This window comes from Staurois parvus, unplaced genomic scaffold (assembly GCF_062004578.1).
Source record: "Staurois parvus isolate SC_StPar_1 unplaced genomic scaffold, SC_StPar_1.0 ptg001349l, whole genome shotgun sequence".
Taxonomy (NCBI): Eukaryota; Metazoa; Chordata; class Amphibia; order Anura; family Ranidae; genus Staurois; species Staurois parvus.
In genome coordinates, this window is record NW_028319145.1 from 3,150,001 (window position 1) to 3,170,446 (window position 20,446).

The 20,446-nt window shown below is 44.3% G+C and overlaps 1 pseudogene; it reads right to left on the bottom strand.

The window, feature by feature from the left end:
- Window positions 1-12,990: 12,990 nt before the first annotated feature.
- On the bottom strand, window positions 12,991-13,153 carry LOC149436727 (U2 spliceosomal RNA; annotated as a pseudogene).
- Window positions 13,154-20,446: the final 7,293 nt, after the last annotated feature.

The following is a 20,446-nucleotide window of genomic DNA, read 5'->3' on the forward strand; positions in this document are numbered from 1 at the left end:
AAAAAATAAATGACCTGCATTGGAGGGAGAGTTCAGCAACATCTTCTCCAGGAAAAGTATGTATTAAAGTAGAACTTTAGTCAGAAAATGAAGATCACTTCAGGCTGGCCCCTCTTACAGGTATAGCTACTGTACCAGGGGTGGACTGACCATTTGGAAACTCGGGCACTGCCCGAGGGCCCGGGGTCAGTAGGGGGCCCCATGAGATGCCCCTGGTACCTTTTTCATAGGCTTTTTTGAGTTTGGGCAAGGACACAGGGGCCCCATGATCCCCTATTGCCCGGGGGCCCCATGAGTTGTCAGTCCCCCCCTGTACTGTACGTAAAACATTATAAGCGCCCGTACTGTTTAGAATCCAGTAACTCACTGTCTCCCCCTGCTCTGCACATGCTCAGTTGCTCTCTGTTTTTCAGCATTGTGCCGAATTTGTAGAGGCTGATCTGCTGACAGCCTAAAGATTCACTGCTGCTCAGGACTCTGGACTTCAGCAAAGTGGCATCCTCCAGCAAGAAGGAACAGGAACAATTCTGGAGGTAATTTGCAGCACACACTAATTCTGGTAGCATAATTATTAATGTGGAATTTATGTTCCTTGCTAAAGAACATTATTTTTTATTATCAAGGTGTAATGGGTAAAGTTCCACATTAAAGCTCTTTCCATTACTCTTTACTTATCCATCCCAGCAGGAGACTGGTAATTCAGCTAAAAGACTGTATGATGTCCATTCCTTCCAGTTTCAGCCATGATCATTATATCTGTGAACACCAGTATCAGATATCTGATGCTTTCGAAGAAACTAATGATTAGCCTGATTTAATTTCTATGACCAACCTCCATGGTTCCCTTTTGGACAGAGTTGTTGGCTCCTCTTCGGCCTTCCCTCCGTCTTACATAAATCCAAGTATGCATATTTATAGCAGGATTTTTTATAAAAAAAGATCTTTCAGTGATTGGATCAAGCTCACTTGTCCACAGTCAGCTAGCGGTCAGTGTTACACTTCCCGCAACCTCGAAGAGGATTTTGTTTGAAGGCAGCCTCTTTTTTTCCTACTTGAGTAAGTTGAGGTGCATTCCAACAACATATAAACAGGAAGGATGTTATACTCTGTCCTCAGTCATCTCTTGTTCCCCTTTATATGAAGGCCAAAAGACGTTTGCTTGATAACGCCCTGGAAGACAGCCACCCCCGCCATCTCCTGCCACGACTAAGATGAGATGTACTGATCTGTGATGACTCCACTTTCCTGCCTGGAAACCTGTACAGGATACATCCAGGAACACTTCATTCCTAGGCTGCTCTTGAGATGTATCATAACATGGTTTCACTTGCGCCAAGAGAGACCTGGAGAGACAGTTTATTTTTTGCACCATTAATCTGCCCCTGGAATCTTGTTCTGTCACAAGGCGGGCCATTAACCTATGACCTAACAGTGACCTGATAGGCCGTCACTGGCAGTCACCTTTCCTGGCATAACCTCTCCAAAGTGCGTCTTGTTAGCCAGGGACAGGAGAGATAAGTAGAACAAAGACCATTGCTTTCTCTTTCTCTCTTGACCAGGTGACCTTGTTTTGACCCTGTGCTGAAGAGGTCGCCAATTGGGCAATGGAGATCCCACAAAATCCTTAACATACCAACACAAAACTCTTTTAAAAAGAAAGTTATATTTGTGCAATTTCAGATTGTTTGTCCCCTTTGTTGTGGATATTTGCCAGGTTAACGTCATTGATCAAGGTGTGTGTGTCTAATACTAGAACTTTTCATATTCTAACATGCAGGCTACTAATTTGCTTCTGCAAGCTGGTTATGTTGGAAAGGTAGGTCAGGTGTTAAAGCTCGACTTGGATTTTCTGACAAGTATGATGTTGTAAAGATGGCTAATGAAATAAACTCCAAGCATGTCCATACTTCGAACAACATATAGGAAAAGGAGAAGATTCCATGAAAATATCACAAAAAACTAGTCAAACAAATGGTAAAAGATGGAGAAAGGCTGTAAAAGCAAGTTGTTAACACTGGGACTAGTAACAAGCATCCAAAAGTCTCAGTAGGTCCTTGTTCATCCCCCAGTTTGGTCCTAAGCAGCCAATACCTTTCCTGTGTGTCATGTCAGGAGTTGTGTGTACTTGCGAATTGTTGTTTTAACCCTGGTTCACATGTATGCGGCCGTGCGGTCCACGTTTTGCGCCGGCATGAGAGCCCATTCATTTGAATGGACTCCCATGCTTCGGGACACGCAGGTAAGAAGTCCCTGCACTTCTTTGGAAAGCGCAGCCCGCACAGGAACCTCGGTTCCCAGTGCGGTTGTGATTTCCAGTGCGGTCGGCGTGCCATTAGAACTAATGGCACCCGTCCACAGGTTCGCATTCTTTTGTGTGGGTGGTGCGGCTGCACTGATTTTTGTGCGATCCGCAGTGGCACCACCCACACATATGTGAACCTAGCCTTACTCCTGATATAAGTTTGTGGAGTAAATCCCATCGCCCAACGAATAAAATTCAAAACATTAATAACATATAAAACCATTTATAACTCCACCCCAAATTACAGCACCAATCTTGTCTCCATATATCACCCAAACTGTACTCTCCGCTCCTCACACCACCTCCTGCTCTCTAGCTCTCTTGTCTCCTCCCATGCTGGTCTCCAGGACTTTTCCAGAGCCTCACCCATCCTCTGGAACTCTCTACCCCAATTTATCAGACTATCGCCTACTCTGCCCACTTTTAGGCGATCTCTGAAAACCTATCTCTTCAGGGAAGCCTATCCCGCCTTAAGTTAATAAAAGAATCTTCTATTCGTCCTATCAGTCCATCCCCCACAGTTATTATTATTATTATTATAATACAGTATTTATAAAGCACCAATAGTTCGCTCAGCGCTGTATATTACAAAGGGGGACAGAACATGTGACAGAACAATAACAATACAATGCAAAACATGAGGGGATTGAGGGCCCTGCTCTTTCGAGCTTACAATCTAGGAGGGAGGGGATGGTGGCACAGGAGGAGATAGCTGTGGGGGATGGAATGGTAGGAATAGTGGAGGAGGTCGGCAAGTTAGCAGGGGGTGGGGTAGGCTTCCCTGAATAGATGGGTTTTCAGGGTGCGCCTAAAGAAGAGGAGAGTAGGTGATAATCTGATGGGTTGGGGCAGGGAGTTCCAGAGGATGGGTGACACCCTGTAGAAGTCCTGGAGGCGGGCATGGGAGGAGGAGACCAGGGAACTAGAGAGAAGGAAGTCTTGTGAGGAGCGGAGTGTGCGTGCTGGGCGGTACTTGGACATTAGGTTGGTGATGTAGTTCGGGGCAGTATGGTGGACGGCTTTGTATGTCAGTGTTAGGATTTTGAATTTGATCCGTTTGGCAATCGGAAGCCAGTGGAGGGATTGGCAGAGGGGGGTGGCGGAGATGGAGCGGTTGGAAAGGTGAATGAGTCTGGCAGCCATATTCAGGATCAACTGAAGCGGGGATAGCCAGCAGCGAGGCAGGCCAGTGAGGAGGGAGTTGCAGTAGTCGAGTCGTGATATGAGGAGGGAGTGGATGAGCCGTTTAGTGGTTTCTGGAGTTAGGAACGTGCGGATTTTGGCGATGTTGCGGAGGTGGAGTCTGCACGAGTTTGTTAAAGATTGGACTTGGGGCTGGAAGGATAGGTTGGAGTCCAGAATGACACCAAGTACTCTGGCACCACTAGCTCCTTCCTCTTAGATTGTAAGCTCCCAGGAGCAGGGCCCCCCTAACCCTCTTGTATTGAACTGTATCGTTGCCGTATTGTCTCCTTTTATATTGTAAAGCACTGAGCAAACTGTTGGCGCCATATAAATCCTGTATAAATAATAATAATAAATTTGAAGTATGGTTGATCCTACGGAGCAGTATATACAGTACTTGCATTTATTGCGGTTTTTGCCATGCATCATATTTCTATGTTCTCATAAACAGATTCCACACAGATCTCAGACTTCTCTTCATTGAAAGACATTATCTACTTTTGACTTGCTTGCAACCCTGAAATGTAGGTTTCTATCAGGTGAGCATGTATGCTTTGATCTACAGAGGAGGAAGGGGGAAGCACCCAAATGTTGTCCTATTTTGGGTGAAAAAAGCTGGGAATGTCAATATCAACCAAATAACTTTGTTATTTTTTTTAATTTATTACAGGTACTTATATAGTGCTGACAATTTACGTCGTGATTTACATTTACACTATGTTGCCAAAAGTATTGGACTTCATGCCTTTCCTCGCACATGACCTTTAATGGCCTCCCAGTCTTAGTCCGTAGGGTTCAATATTGAGTTGGCCCCGCCCTTTGCAGCTATAACAGCTTCAACTCTTCTGGGAAGGCCGTCCACAAGGTTTAGGAGGGTGTCTATGGGAAGGTTGGACCATTCTTCCAGAAGCACATTGGTCAGGTCAGGCACTGATGTTGGACGAGAAGGCCTGGCTCTCAGTCTCCACTCTAATTCATCCCAAAAGGTGTTCTATGGGGTTGAGGTCAGGACTCTGTGCAGGACAGTCAAGTTCCTCCACCCCAAACTCACTCATCCATGTGTTTATGGACCTTGCTTTGTGCACTGGTGCGCAGTCATGTTGGAACAGGAAGGGGCCGTCCCCAAACTCTTCCCACAGAGTTGGGAGCATGAAATTGTCCAAAATGATGGCTTAAGAGTTCCCTTCACTGGAACTAGGGGGCCAAGCCCAACCCCTGAAAATCAACCCCACACCATAATCCCCCCCACCAAACTTTACACTTGGCACAATGCAGTCAGGTGAATACCATTCTCCTGGCAACCGCCAAACCCAGACACATCCATCAGATTCCCAGACAGAGAAGTGTGATTGGTCACTCCAGAGAACACGTCTCCACTAGAGTCCAGTGGCGGTGTGCTTTACACCATGGCATCCGACGCTTTGCATTGCACTTGGTGATGTAAGGCTTGGATGCAGCTGCTCGGCCATGGAAACCTATTCCATGAAGCTTTCTATGCACTGCTGTTGTGCTAATCTGAAGGCCACACCAAGTTTGGAAGTCTTTAGCTATTGACTCTGCAGACAGTTGGCGACTTCTGCGCACTGTGTGCTTCAGCATGCGCTGACCCCGCTCTGTCATGTGACGTGGCCTACCACTTGGTGGTTGAGTTGCTGTTGTTCCCAGTTGATTGTGTCATAATCCCACTAACAGTTGACCGTGGAATATTTAGTAGCAAAGAAATTTCATGGATGGACTTATTACACAAGTGGCAACCTAACATGGTACCACGCTTGAATTCACTGAGCTCCTGAGAGCGACCCATTCTTTCACAAATGTTTACAGAATCAGTCTGCATGCCTAGGTACTTGATTTTATACTCCTGTGGCCATGGAGGGGATTGGAACATCTGAATGCAATGATTTGGAGGGCGGGGACAATACTTTTGGCAATATAGTGTATATTGTACATTATTGGTAATGTTCAGCCATGTGTAGTTGGGGGATATCACTGAAAGTGTAACTGGCTTATCTTTTTCAGGTACCATTAGATACCTCATGTTTTCTCCAAGATAACTGCTCCATAAATTGTGTTTACATAAGACTATAATTTCTCTGTAACTACAAAACAAAAGTTCACTGATAAGTGTGGGAATTTAGAAAAAAAGCCACTACTGAGAAAGTAAAACAGAGCCAGACATCAAATAAAGTCCAGCATCTCACTCTGAGAGGTGAAGGCTTTGAGTCATGTAGGCTTGAAGGCACCATTAAACAGACCTGGGAACCTCTTGTTTTGTTGCAAAGAGGAGAATACAGTCTCATTCATACAACCAGTGCAAAGAAAATTGTCTATATAGTCTTAGGTGTGCATGTCAAACTCAAATGAAACAGTATGCTGAACTGCATGGAAACAATCTTTAGGGGCCATATTATGTCTCTTGAGAGCTACATCTAGTTAAAGGGTTAGTTCACCTGGTCACAAAAAATTAAAAAGGTGAACTGAGGTTGGCCCAGGGGCGGACTGACAATTTATGGGGCCCCTGGGCAATAGGGGATCATGGGGCCCCTGTGTCCTTGCCCAAACTCAAAAAAGCCTATGAAAAAGGTACCAGGGGCATCTCATGGGACCCCCTAATGACCCCAGGCCCTCTGGCAGTGCCCGAGTTTCCAAATGGTCAGTCCGCCCCTGGGCTGGCCATAGATATCTCACTGGCTATGAACCTCTCGAGATATTAATCAGTGATACTGGAGGTATATCCACTTTGTTTCAAGAGAAAAGAAAACTAAAATCAATATTTCACATACATACCACCACAACAAAAATCTCTTATCTGGACCACTCTGCTGCAGAATGAAATAAAAGGTGGAAAATAATAATCGCCTAATAACCTGTCACTTCTTCAATTGAGTACATTTTTTGGCAAGTCTTAAGAGCTTTTGTTGTCAAGATTAACAATGTCAGGATAGTATAATAATCCTTGCGCAATAATTGTTTTTTTTTTTTCAAATTCTTTTGCTATGCACAATACTAAAACATTTAGTTGCAGTTTTAAGATATTAACATTTTGGCAATAGTGCAGCAGTCTGTTTATGGTGCAAGAGTAATGCCATCCCATCTCTACCCAGTGGAGAAATATTGATGGGCTATCATGGAAAAAACAGGATTTCTTGTTACTCACCTTGAAATCCCTTTCTCTGAGTTCATTGACGGACACAGCTCTTTTATTCTATTAACCATAGAGTTATATCGCCACCTACAGGAGTAGGACACTAGGCAGAAAAATACCACAGCACCGCCTATAGGCAGTTCTAGCTGGTATAAAACCCCCTCTCTTTTTAGGCAATCCAGTTAGTCACAAAGCAGTGTAAATAGATAAACACAAGAAGAGGGGAGGGTGTTGTGTCCGTCATTAAACTCAGCAAAAGGGATTTAATAGGGAGTAACAAATAAATTCTGTTTTCTTTTACATTCATTGACAGATACAGCTCCTCTGTTCTTGACCATAGGGACATCCCAAAGCAGTGCCACAATGTTGGGCAAACCTAAAACTGGAGTAACCAGGCAAACATGCCAAATACCAAGGGGGGAACCAGGAACTTTAAAACAGCACTCTGCAAAAACCGGTCAAAACAAGCATCGAAACACATCGACCCAGAAAAGAGGTAAGAGTATGCAGTGGTGACTTTTTTGCTGCCATGCAATCCAAGACACAGATGACTGATGTAGGTACACCCAGGAGGCACTTACCGCCCAGGTAGGGTGTGCCATAACAGGGAAGAGCAGAGCCCTACCCCAAAACCAGACACCCACAATCGCCCAAGGGCTTCAACGATTGGAGTGTCAGAAGAGGCCACCAGGCCTAACCTCTCTGTCTTGGAATCTGATGGATGTGTCAAACAGGTACAAAAGAGACCGACCCTTGGAAGAAGACCACAGTGGGCATTACACATGAACCGTCCAACCCATGCCCAAGAAGTGCACAGTATGCCCCTTAGGGTGTGAAGGTTGTGAACATGGGGTAGGCAGAACAATAACCTACGGATTGCCTATAGCAGAGAGGGGGTTTTATACCATCTATGGCTGACCATAGGCAGTGCTGTGTTCTTTTTCCGCCTACTGTCCTACTCCTGTAGGTGGCGATATAACCCTATGGTCAAGATAGAAGAGCTGTGTCCATCACTGAACCAGGGTCGGACTGACAACTCATGGGGCCCCCAGGCAATAGGGGATCATGGGGCCCATGTGTCCTTGCCCAAACTCAAAAAAGCCTATGAAAAAGGTACCAGGGGCATCTCATTGGGCCCCCTACTGACCTCGGGCAGTGCCCGAGTTTCCAAATGGTCAGTCTGCCCCTGCACTGAACGTAAGAGAAAAATGAACAGCATTGTTCTTTCCATAATTGGTAAGGTTGAATAAAGGTGTGTGTGTCCATATCAATGTATATTGCATTAACCAAGATTCTCATCTAAGAGTCCTTTGAAACTAGGTACATTTTACCTCAATGGTGATCCCATCATAGGAAAATACTATTCAGCTTCTGGGAGCTTAGGAAGACATGTGGCCACTCCATGAATTTGGTGGAGAAGCGGTTTAACTTTTAAGGGGTTCTTTACTGTTAGAGCAGTAAGGATGTGGAACAACCTTCCACAAGCAGTGGTGTCTGGGGAAAGTATCTATAGTTTCAAAGGACTTTTAGATGAGAATTTTAGTGAATGCAATATACAGGGATATGGGAAATGATATTGACTTATACACACACACACACACACACACACACACACACGTTGAACCAGATGGACTGGTGTCTTTATTCAACCTTACCAACTATGTAAAGAAAAATGCTGGTGTTTTTTTTTCCATGATGGCCCATCAATGTTTCTCCACTGGGTAGAGACAGGATGGCATTACTCTTGCACCATAGACAGACTGCTGCACTACTGCTAAATGTTAATATCCTTTGAAATGGCAACTACACGTATTAGTATTGTGCATAGCAAAAGAATTAAAAAAAAAAAAAAAAAAAACGATTATTGCACAAGGATTAATATACAATCCTGACATTGTTAATCTTGACACCAAAAGCTCTTAAGACTTGCCTTGCCCACTTTAGCCAAAAAATGTACTCCATTGAAGAAGTGACAGGTTAATAGGTGATTATTAATATCCACTTTTTATTTCATTCTGCAGCAGAGGGGTCCAGATAAGAGATTTTTGTTGTAGTGGTATGTATGTGAAATATTGATTTTAGTTTTCTTTTCTCTTGAAACAAAGCGGATATACCTCCAGTATCACTGATTAATATCTCGAGAGGCTCGTAGCCAGTGAGATAAAACAAGGAACAACAGGCAAAAACATGAGAAGCCGTTGACTCAAGGAGGTTCTTTACATACAAAAAGGAGATAAGGAAAGAAAATCTTGGTAGGCAACTGTACAATCAGGCAGATCATGGAAAAATGGACAGAAAAATACTTGAAATTTTTTTCTGGTGCTCACATGCTGGACAGTTTATTGAGTGGACATGATCACAGCAAGGTAACGTTTTCTAAAGCAAAATTGTGACCTTAAAACAGAAAATTGCTGGAGAGATTTACTAAAACTGGTGCACTCAGAATCCGTGCACCAACTGGATTGTAGGATTTATTGTCAAAGCTTAAGGCCCCCTATATATGGGCTGGATCGGATTTGCTCAGCAGGGGATCTGTCTACTGTAGAGAAATAAAATGGTAAAAACAGTGCAGCGCTATAAATACCCTATCCACATACTAAAATACCAATGTATAGCACAAATGCTGTGTGTCCTCCCAATAATATAAGTCCGTCTTGTAATGTGAAACACACACACAAAAATCATGCAGGTGCTCCCAGCTTTAAACGTGAATCCACAATGACAGGGGTGCCCCCTTACCTTCCTGCCCAGGCCCCGCAGGACCAATGAGCCAGATAAATGCCTCTTAGGTGATCCTCCCACAGCACCTTGGGGGTCTCTTCAACAATGATGGTGGTACTTCCTCCTCTGATGGGTACTGATTTCCACTAGGTGCCTCCAGATGTTTAATACGCACTTACTCCATAAACACCCCATATAGGACAAAAAGAGATCCACATAGTGTAAAACTGCAAAGCCTTTAATGATGCCACACTGATGGTACTACTCACATTTACGTGGTTGAACATGCACATTTGCACCACACCATGGGTGTACTGGCTAGTGTGGATCCTCACTACGAAAGGTGGACCAAGATGGCGCCGACGCCGGAAATGACGTCACCGTGCGGTCCGTTAGGCTCCTCCCACTGGCGTATCTACGCGTTACGTCACGGTTAATAGCACGTGACTTCCTCAGGACATAGTCCTGAGGAAGTCACGTGCTATTAACCATGACGTAACTCGTAGATAACGCGTAGATACACCAGTGGGAGGAGCCTAACGGACCGCACGGTGACGTCATTTCCGGCGTCAGCGCCATCTTGGTCCACCTTTCGTAGTGAGGATCCACACTAGCCAGTACACCCATGGTGTGGTGCAAATGTGCATGTTCAACCACGCAAATGTGAGTAGTACCATCAGTGTGGCATCATTAAAGGCTTTGCAGTTTTACACTATGTGGATCTCTTTTTGTCCTATATGGGGTGTTTATGGAGTAAGTGCGTATTAAACATCTGGAGGCACCTAGTGGAAATCAGTACCCATCAGAGGAGGAAGTACCACCATCATTGTTGAAGAGACCCCCAAGGTGCTGTGGGAGGATCACCTAAGAGGCATTTATCTGGCTCATTGGTCCTGCGGGGCCTGGGCAGGAAGGTGAGGGGGCACCCCTGTCATTGTGGATTCACGTTTAAAGCTGGGAGCACCTGCATGATTTTTGTGTGTGTGTTTCACATTACAAGACGGACTTATATTATTGGGAGGACACACAGCATTTGTGCTATACATTGGTATTTTAGTATGTGGATAGGGTATTTATAGCGCTGCACTGTTTTTACCATTTTATTTCTCTACTGTGTTTGGTGTCAGGGTTGTGTCACCTGAGTGCTGGCAGCTTAGTTATATTTATATTTATATATTGGTAATAGCGCAGGAATAATATTTATTTACGGATCTGTCCACTGATCGCATGCTAAGCTGCACGGAGCGGGTGGATGACAGGTCCGGACACAGCCCGCTCTGCCCTATAGGCAGGTGGATGTAAACGGATCAGCTGTCCGTTTACACCCGACTGCCCTTTGATCTGATCTGGCAAGATGTAGGGGAACGGATCCCCTTCCATTTCCTTTTGCTGGATTATATTGGAGGTAGGTGGGTATAAATGAACACAAATCTGCAGGTCCTCTAGTGGGAACTGGATTCAGGAACCTAGAAATGCAAGAATGTGTGCTAGCCTTTGGTGAACTCACACCTGGGTAAATTCTCTTTTTTTTACAGTCTGAGGATACAACACAAAAGCATGCATACCTATGGAAAAAACAGACAACTATGATTGCTTTTCCTTGGGTGTTTATTATAAGGAAATACAACTATATAGTCATGCAAAACTGTAATATTCTGAGGTTTACCTGGAGCAGATTAAGATCAAACATACACACGTGTGAGTTTTTTTTAAAAACAGCAAGCATACAACAAGGAAATATATAAAGCAGATAAATGTGAGCGCACAAAGAAAGTAAGAGCAGCTGTGCACAAGGTAACCAAATAGAACCCTTTAAAACAGTATAAAATTGATGTGCAGCGCTAAAGGTAATGATAAAAACAATGCTAAAAAACAATACGATATACGTAAAACTTATAGATAATATAAATCTCAATAATAAAGTTCCAAGATAAGCATAAATAGTCCATATGATGGTTGGAGGTGCTGAAATATTCCTATAGCTGTCTGAGGATAAGTGATGTGCATATAGGTGTGTAAGGAATGCGCACTCACCAGAACGCGCAAATAAATGAGCGTTTGTGTTATTATATCCCGGTGTCATCTAATGGTCATCACAGGGTATGGTAGGAATCAAGGTAGACTCCCTCTGGTGGTCCTGGGACTCAGTAGTGGGGCATCAGGGACATCCAGAATCCCTCTTAAAGGGTGGCTGGGTGCAACTCTCTGGGTGTGGAGGAGGCTCTCTCTCTGGTTGTCAGGTGGCAGGTAGCTGAAAATTGATACTCTGCACTCTCAGGACAGAGCAGACTCGCGGGCGGCGGAGACACAGAAAAGAGAGCGAGTGCAGGCTGATGACGTCACCCTCACCCCTCCGACCAATAGGATGAGCTATCTATACGTTTTTACGTATATTGTATTGTTTTTTAGCATTGTTTTTATCATTACCTTTAGCGCTGCACATCAATTTTATACAACAAGGAAATAGTTACTAGTGTCTCCTGCGGGCTCGGGCTCGTTATTCGTAGGGTATTGCTTCCCCATACCAGAGCTGCTACTGTGATGACTGGTAATCTGGCGACTGATGTGGGAATATTCAAGAACGATCGGGAAAGGTGGAAGATTATAAAAATACACTGAAGAAATGAACTGGAAGCAGGGAGATCTTTGCTCAAAAGGTCATCAAATACAGCTTTCGCTCCAGCAAAAAGATCAGTACAGTCGCCATTAGTGGCATCACCATATCCCATTTCAAATTTTATTTATTTCAGGTACTTATATAGAGCCGTCAATTTACGCAGCGCTTTACATATATATTGCGCATTCACATCACTCCCTAACCCTCAAGGGGTGTACAATCGAAGGTCCCTATATACACTTTTTTTTTTTTAAGTCCACGAACGTGCGAAAAACAAAAAACCCGTAAGTGTTCACAAAAAACGTGCAAGTGCAAAACACCACACAAAAAAGTGCACTTAGGGGTGTGCTTTGTCCCTCCCCCGAAGGGGATGGACCTCTACCCTGATCCCCCGGGGCACGAAGCTCCTGACAGGGACAAGGTTCCCATTTGGTCCACCTAGTCAAAAGGCCTGGTGGACCACCGTTCCTTGTGGCCAGCCGAAGCCAGCCACTCAGTACTTGGCCAGGGGGTTCTCCCAAAGAGAAAACCCCCTAGGGACAGGAGAGGAAGGAACCAAAAGGCCACACATCCTCCCCCTATACTTCAGGGTAGGCCCAAGGACCCAAACCCTCCATCCTGTGAGAAACAAAATACACACAAAAGTGAAAAGTGACAAACGTGGGAGAAAATAAATTAAATAAATAAAGTGGTCGTGCAGATTGTGCACAGACCAGGCCCTGAGGCCCGTGGCAAAAATTGCCCAGGACTTAGCCAAAAGGCCTGGTCCTAAAGGCGCTGTGCAGGAAAAGTGCTTTGAACACAGTGACCATGTGCTTTTTCACACGCTGGGGTCCCACACCCAAGTGTTACTAAGAGCACCCCTGAGGTGACCACTCAGGGGGCACTGGTTCGCGGACTTTCTGCCATCCTGTCCCCTGGCCAGACAAGGTAAATCTGGTCAAATCAGGAGGAACTGGGCCCCTCCGGTTTTCCAGGGGGAATTACTCCCGGGCCCCAACTATCTATGGGCACCACGGTTTCTGTTCCAACCTGTACTAACCATCAGGACCCCCATCATACCAGCAGGGGTACTATACAACCAGTCATCCCCGCAAAGCTAGAATGACCGTGGAGCACCCCTGCTGGACACTGATAAGAACAGATACTACACTTGATCTTAGCCAAAAGGCCGAGAAGGTCCCTATATACACATACAAGGGCCAATTTAGACAGGATCCAATTAACCTACCAGCATGTCTTTGGAGTTTGGGAGAAAACTGGAGTACCCGGAGGAAACAAACGCAGGCATAGGGAGGTGGTGCCGTGGTTGGGATTCAAACCAATGACTCTAGTACTGCCAGCTGGAAGTGTTAACCATGTAACCACTGCGCTGCCCTATATCTGTTGAGACTAGCAGTCTGAGAGAGCAGTGCCTTAGATGATCTCACACTGCATATTTCAGGAGAAAATCAAGACAAAAGGAAAATCATTCAGGGAACTGTTTAAGTAAAATTAACAATTCTAGATTTTTCCCATAAGATAGCAAATCTTCACTTTTTGTGTTCAGGTTCAGATAATCATATCAATATCACTATTATTGTAAAGGCTCAAAGTTAAAATGGTTTGATACAGTGCAAGAACTGCTTTTTAGTAACTAATCTCTGCAAAAGGTCAATCTATCACCCCAGACTGGACAAAAGGTGAAAATAACACTGTAAGTGTGAAAGGAACACACCACTTTTGTATGGAGTTTATGTCTAACACAGGCAGTCCCCAATAAATAAGTATTATAAGTTATCACCATGAATTTCAAGAATGTCCTTATCAATTCACCTAGTTGAGAAAAAGAAAACTGGAAAAAAAAAAAAGGTGAATAAACAATCTTATCCAACCGTGCCTGCCAGACTGTCTCGCTTTAACAAATATTAAAACCATTATGCTCGCTGCCATGCAGGGCAGGTCTGTGTGCATACGCCGTAGGCGCCCTGGCACTGCACCATACACCGAAACACTGCGCCCCATTAGATGGGTGACCTTGGGGGAGGACAACTATGATTCAGGCTGAGATCACAAAAAATGACACAGGTCAATAGTTTCCTGTGCACACATAGAGGAAATTAAGGTTTGGTTTAAAGGCAATTTATTTTAAAGGCACCTATCGTGTATTTTATGTGAGTCTACGCTTTCCCTCTCCATTGTAACATTTCTCCAAACATACACATGATTATTAAACATGATTACAAACCCCCATCCTCTGGAACTCACTACCCCAATCCATCAGACTGTCACCTACCCTCCTCACCTTTAGGCGCACCATGAAAACCCATCTCTTCAGGGAAACCTACCCTACTCTCACCTAACTGCCGATCTCCTCCACTCCTCCTACCACTCCATCCCCCACAGCCATTTCCTCCTGTACCACTATCCCCTCCGTCCTAGATTGTAAGCTCGAAAGAGCAGGGCCCTCGAACCCCTCGTGTATTGTCCTGTTACTGTATTGTCCCATGTACTGTCCCCCACTATAATGTGCAGCGCTGAGCAAAACTGCGCTATATAAATACTGTATAATAATAATATAAAAGGTATGTAGGTGCTCCCTCCATGTCAGATATGGCAACCAGCACATTGGCAATGCAAGTACTATAAGGACATCAATTTCAGGATATGCCACCCAGTCAGTATTTTGTTCTAAATTAAAGTCTACAGGATGCTGATCCACTGAAGTAAGACATACCAAAGTACAGGTGTACCTCGGTTAATGTAATTTTTGGTTTAGGAATGAAAATCCATTGAAAATAATACCTCGGTTTCCAAATTTTTTTTGCAATACAAAGCAAGTTTCCCCAGGATGCATTGCATCTGGGAGATTTATAGCGCCGCCCCCGTGCATGCTGGAGTCTGTGGGTAGCATGCGGTGTCAAGTTTGGAGGTGTTGGAGTGGTTTTTGCATCGAATTATTGCTTAATTAATCATGTCCCTGTACAGTATTTATGCCTTTAAAGTGCACTTTATAAAGAGTTGAACAGACAAAAGACTTTTTTTTTTTAACTTTTTTCTGACCTCCGGAACGGATTAATTGGTTTTCAACGCATTCCTATGGGAAACCGCATTTTGGTTTACAAATTTTTCGCAATATGAAACGTCCCGGATTCAATTCGCAAACGCATTAAATTCGTAAACCGAGGTACCCCTGTAGTATATTCACGTTAGCTATCTTTTTAGGACAGTAATTCAGTCTCAAAGGGCCATCAAAACCTGTACATATTTCATGTTTTGTAAGGCTTAGATTGTAAGCTCCCAGGATCAGGGCCCTCCTAACCCTCTTGCATTGAATTGTATTGTTGTTGTATTGTTAGCACTCGTCAGTAAATTTTGATGACTCTCATATGCAGCAGAGTGCCAGTACTAGTGCCGCGCTACCTTTTAGTGAACTGCCAAGTACTAGTGCCCTAGTACATCCCGGTCTTTCACATATCTCTTAGATTGTAAGCTCCCAGGATCAGGGCCCTCCTATCCCTCTTGCATTGAACTGTATTGTTGCTGTATTGTCTCCCGTTATATTGTAAAGCGCTGAGCAAACTGTTGGCGCCATAAATCCTGTATAATAATAATATTATTATTATTAAGTCCCTTGCTGGAAATCTCTACCACTGACACCTGAGCAACTCCACTGTCTTCCAGCCGTAGAACTGATTCTCAGTTTTCAATTTAAGAGAATTTAGAGAGTTGTAGAGAATTTGATATAAAAAAATGTCTACTAGGATTGGCAGAACTGATAAATCTGCTGCTTCTCCCTAGATGGTACTACAACCTTTTCACATATCTCCTCAGCCTGACATTAGCTGATCCTGAACTCTGTGTGTACTGGTCTCTTGATTACATACAGTAGAGGATAAAGGTTATCTGTCCTATATTATTATTATCATTATACAGGATTTATATAGCGCCAACACTATTTGCTCAGCACTTTATAAAATGAAGGTAGATATTACAATGCCCACATTCTCATATATATGTAAAACAGAAAAATGAGAATGGTCCCACAAAGTAAATTCATAAAATCATAAAGTTTATTATACAAACATCAAAACTGTATATAGCACCATATCTAGTGTTTGCAAAGTGAAGTTACATAGTTAATCACAAACCTCCATATACACTATCCTATATCCACAGTTGATCCAGAGGAAGGCAAAAAAACCCCCAATAAAGCATGATCCAATTTGCTCCAGCGGGGGAGAAACAAAATCCTTCCTGATCCCCCAAGAGGCAAGTGGATATTCCCTGGATCAACTTTACTTATAAATATTGGTATTTAGTTATATTACGTGCACTTAGGAAAGAATCCAGGCCCTTCATAAAACAATCTACTGAGCTGTCCAGAAACGTCTCTTGAGGGATTCTATTTTCACAGCTCTTACTGTGAAGAAGCCTTTCCGTATTTGAAAATTAGAGGGAAGAAGCGCCACCTAAATGCAGTATTAAAAACGTATTTATTCACAATTGGTGATAAAAACTTACAAGATAAAATAGAAACTATCGCTCACCCAGTCTGAATCTAGGGGGTGCTGGGGTGGGCTATGTCCACCCCCCCCCAATATTTTAGTTGTGCCCCCCCCCCATATCTCTGAGAGTGCATCCAACTAATCCATGAGACTTGATGGGGACAATTGATGTAAGGGGGACATGTAAAGGGGCACTCTGACGGGGACAGTTGATGTAAGGATGTAAGGGGGCACTTTGAGGTGAGGAATTGATGTAAGGGTGCAGTCTGATGAGGACACCTGATGTAAGGAGGGACTCTTATAGGAACCCCAAAGTAAGGGGGAACTCGGAGGAGGACTCCTGATGTAAGGAGGGGCATTCTGTGTTCACTCTTGCACCTCCTCTGAACTGTCAGACATTACTTCCAGGTTGTGACTCCGTGATACAGAAGCATGCCGAGTGAACAGGGAACACTGGTTCCATGCATCTCTGTCACTCTATTGACATTATGCCGCAAAACTTTACTGCACCCTCAGATTGGACAGGCTAGATCCGGCCCTGTTGCTCATCATACAAAAGAGATACGGTCGCTCAACCTTGTCCTGTAAAACCCACCTGTGGACTCCTGAATACTGTGGATGGAAGGAAGAAAGCCAGGACGTTAGGCAGATGCCAGGAGGTCCACTGGTGGGTCCTACAGGATGAGGTTGAGCGATGGTGTCTCTTTTGTATGATCAGCGATGGTTTCTATTTTATCTTGTACGTTTTTATCACCATTTGTGAATAAATTGATATTTATAACTGCACTTAGGTGGCGCTTCTCCCTTCTTCCCAACTTATCTCCATATGCCAAGCTGGCCAACTCAGGGCATGGCTGCCGCTGATGCTTACTGTACCTGTGGACTTGTTTAGACTTATAGAGACTGTAGCCATCCACATTCTATAGTGCATGAGCTCAGTTCAGTCCGGTCTGCGTGCCACTACCACCCTATACACACCGTATTTGGAGATTAAATCTCTTTTCCTCCAGATATAAAGATTGCCCCCATGTCCTTTGTGATGACCTTAACCTCCCTGGTGGTATTCCTGAGTGTAGCTCGGGGTAAAATGTCTATACCAAAAGCGGTAACCCCGAGCTACACTCGGGCTTACCATGTAGCGCTGTATAGGGAGTCCCTGCAGCACTTACCTTGTCCTTCGCTCCCGCGATGTGTCCCCTGCAGCGTCCCCGGCCATCTCCTCCGGCTGATGCCGGCATCCGGCTCTTGTGTTCCGGTCCCTGTGACGTCGGGACGTACAGGCGCCGCCGGCAGCGGGAAATTTGAGAATTTAAAAAAAAATGTCATTTTTTCAAAACGATTTTACATGGTAAAACATTGCTGTTTCAACCCATTTCACATACATTTTGTCCCGAGTGCTTTGTCCTGTCCCCTGTCTGCATTTTATTGTTCTTTCTGCCTGGAAACTGAGAAACGTCCATGGCGTCCAAAAAGTGTCCCTTTAGGTCAAAAGCGGTTTTAGACCGGCTAGAGAACAGCGATAGTAAATCATAACCACTTGCAGAATTGAGTGATGATTCGTGGGGAAAATTCGTCATCAAACACTGAAAACGATTCTGCGACTTTGCTCAGTAATGTGCGAACTTGGCGCTATATTTCAAATTTCAGTGTTTTTGGTTTGATTATATTATTGAATTAAATGTATGATTTAGACTCTTGTTCAGACAGATTTCAGTGAGTTATTCCTAAAAATTACAGCCTACAATAAAAAAACTACATATTTCCATGCAAAATAATTGTACCGCTTTCAGCACCAAAAATATTAAATAATCATACCGCTAGGGAGGTTAAAGTGAAGTAAAGATAAAGCGGTTCCTCAGTCATGTGATGAAAAATGTAAAGTCAGCAGCTACAAAAACTGTAGCTGCTGACTTTTAATATTAGGACATTCACCTGTCCAAGGATCCAGCGCTGTCCTCACCTTGTCGGTTTCTTCATCAGGCTTCGGTCCCTGGCACCGGCATACTAACTGTGGGCAGCCAGCTGTGACTGCTAGTGGCTTCACCGCTGGCTTCCCACCGAATGGTCCCACAGTCTTTTGGGACCTGTGACATGTTCCAGAAGGCTGCGGAGAAAGAAGGGGGCCTAACTTCTGCTTGCATCACCGGTAAAAACCAGGTACCCTTACCAAAAAAAACAAATTAGGTGCCAAACAGGAGGGGAGGAGGGAGAGCAGATTTTTTATTAGGTGAAGTTTCGCTTTAAGTTCACAAATCTTATTTCAGTTCAACAAGTTTTATGTGATCTGTCTGGTGGATGATGTTTGGAGTATCCTGATCTGCTAAGTAATAAACTTCCTGGAATATATATATATATATATTGCTATTGTCAGAATACAATGTCTCAGTGGGAGAGATCCCTAGTGACAGTAGTGGGCCCTGCCTGCAGAATGTGTGCCTGCCTGTAGTCTCACCCAAGGGGCATGTAACAAGGTGACAATACGGGAGTACAATTGGGATGGAGTTGTCACACCATAACAGGAAATGCCTGGACAAGGATTTTCACGGCAGGATCACCAGTTATTCTTTAAATGAAAGCTGAAGCTGTAAAAAGATTGAGTACAGCTTTTGAAATGACATGAACATTTTATTACATGTAAATGCGATTTCACTCTTTGGGCTTGGATCTACTTTTGGATGAACTTGTTATTTTTTTTTAAAACGAACCTTGAGAATTTCTTTAACTGTCATGTTTGTTTCACTGCTCTCCAATATCTCTTAGATATTTGAAAGGAATCCCAACAAGCCTAGAAGAACAGGGATAGAGTATGTGAACCCTCTTCAATTTACTAAGGGGCCATTTGTGACAGGTTGTAAAGGGACACATCAGCCCCCGTTGCATCTCATAGTAATAATTCGACTTTGAACGGAGGCGCTGGGGAATCACGGAGGTGTTTTGTAAGCGGCAGAGTCATTTGCAAACTAGTGCACGTTGGGACGTGGCAGGAGAAAGAAAAAACAGTTTACCTTAGCAATTACAAACAGTCAGTGAAACCAGCATGATTGCAGTGTGAGAGGGAGCAGCAGGCGGGCGGCATGGTACTGCCAGTTACGAGACATGTTTACACACTCCACCTCGCAGCCATAAACTGCGGCATGACAACTTCTGTTAATTGCAGGCCACTGACACGCCGGCTTTAAGGGAACCTGACTGACAATTGTACCGATGTGAGCTCTGACCGCTTTGTGATGGCACAGAGAGCCCCAAGGGCTGCGGATAATCCTGCGGCTCAAACATGATCTGTAAAGGAGTAGCAGAGGCTCTTTAAATGTACCAAGTGACAGTGACAGATGACTACTAAGGTTGATGTGTTTATAGCTCTGTCACTGGCATTCCAACACTACTCAGTGCAATTCCTGCTACTCAGTGCAATCATTACAGGTAATCAAATGGTTGTTTTTGAACTATAGTCGAGTTAAAAAGTAAATCCTTTACCTAAAATTGTACACGAATACAAACAGCTTAGTAACAGTGCTTCAAGCACGCTTTTACAAAGACTCCTGTACTACCAGGGGCGGACTGACAACTCATGGGGCCCCCGGGCAATAGGGGATCATGGGGCCCCTGTGTCCTTGCCCAAACTCAAAAAAGTCTATGAAAAAGGTACCAGGGGCATCTCATGGGGCCCCCTACTGACCTCGGGCAGTGCCCGAGTTTCCAAATGGTCATTCCGCCCCTGGGGTGGTCAGGGGCGGACTGACAACTCATGGGGCCCCCGGGGAATAGGGGATAATGGGGCCCGTGTCCTTGCCCAAACTCAAAAAAGCCTATGAAAAAAAAAGGTACCAGGGGCATCTCATGGGGCCCCCTACTGACCCCGGGCCCTTGGGCAGTGCCCGAGTTTCCAAATGGTCAGTCCGCCCCGTGTACTACTGTTATCAAAGGGGTACAAAATATAAAAACAAAAAAATGTTTCATATATTGTAGCTTACAAGCCTCATCGCCCCATT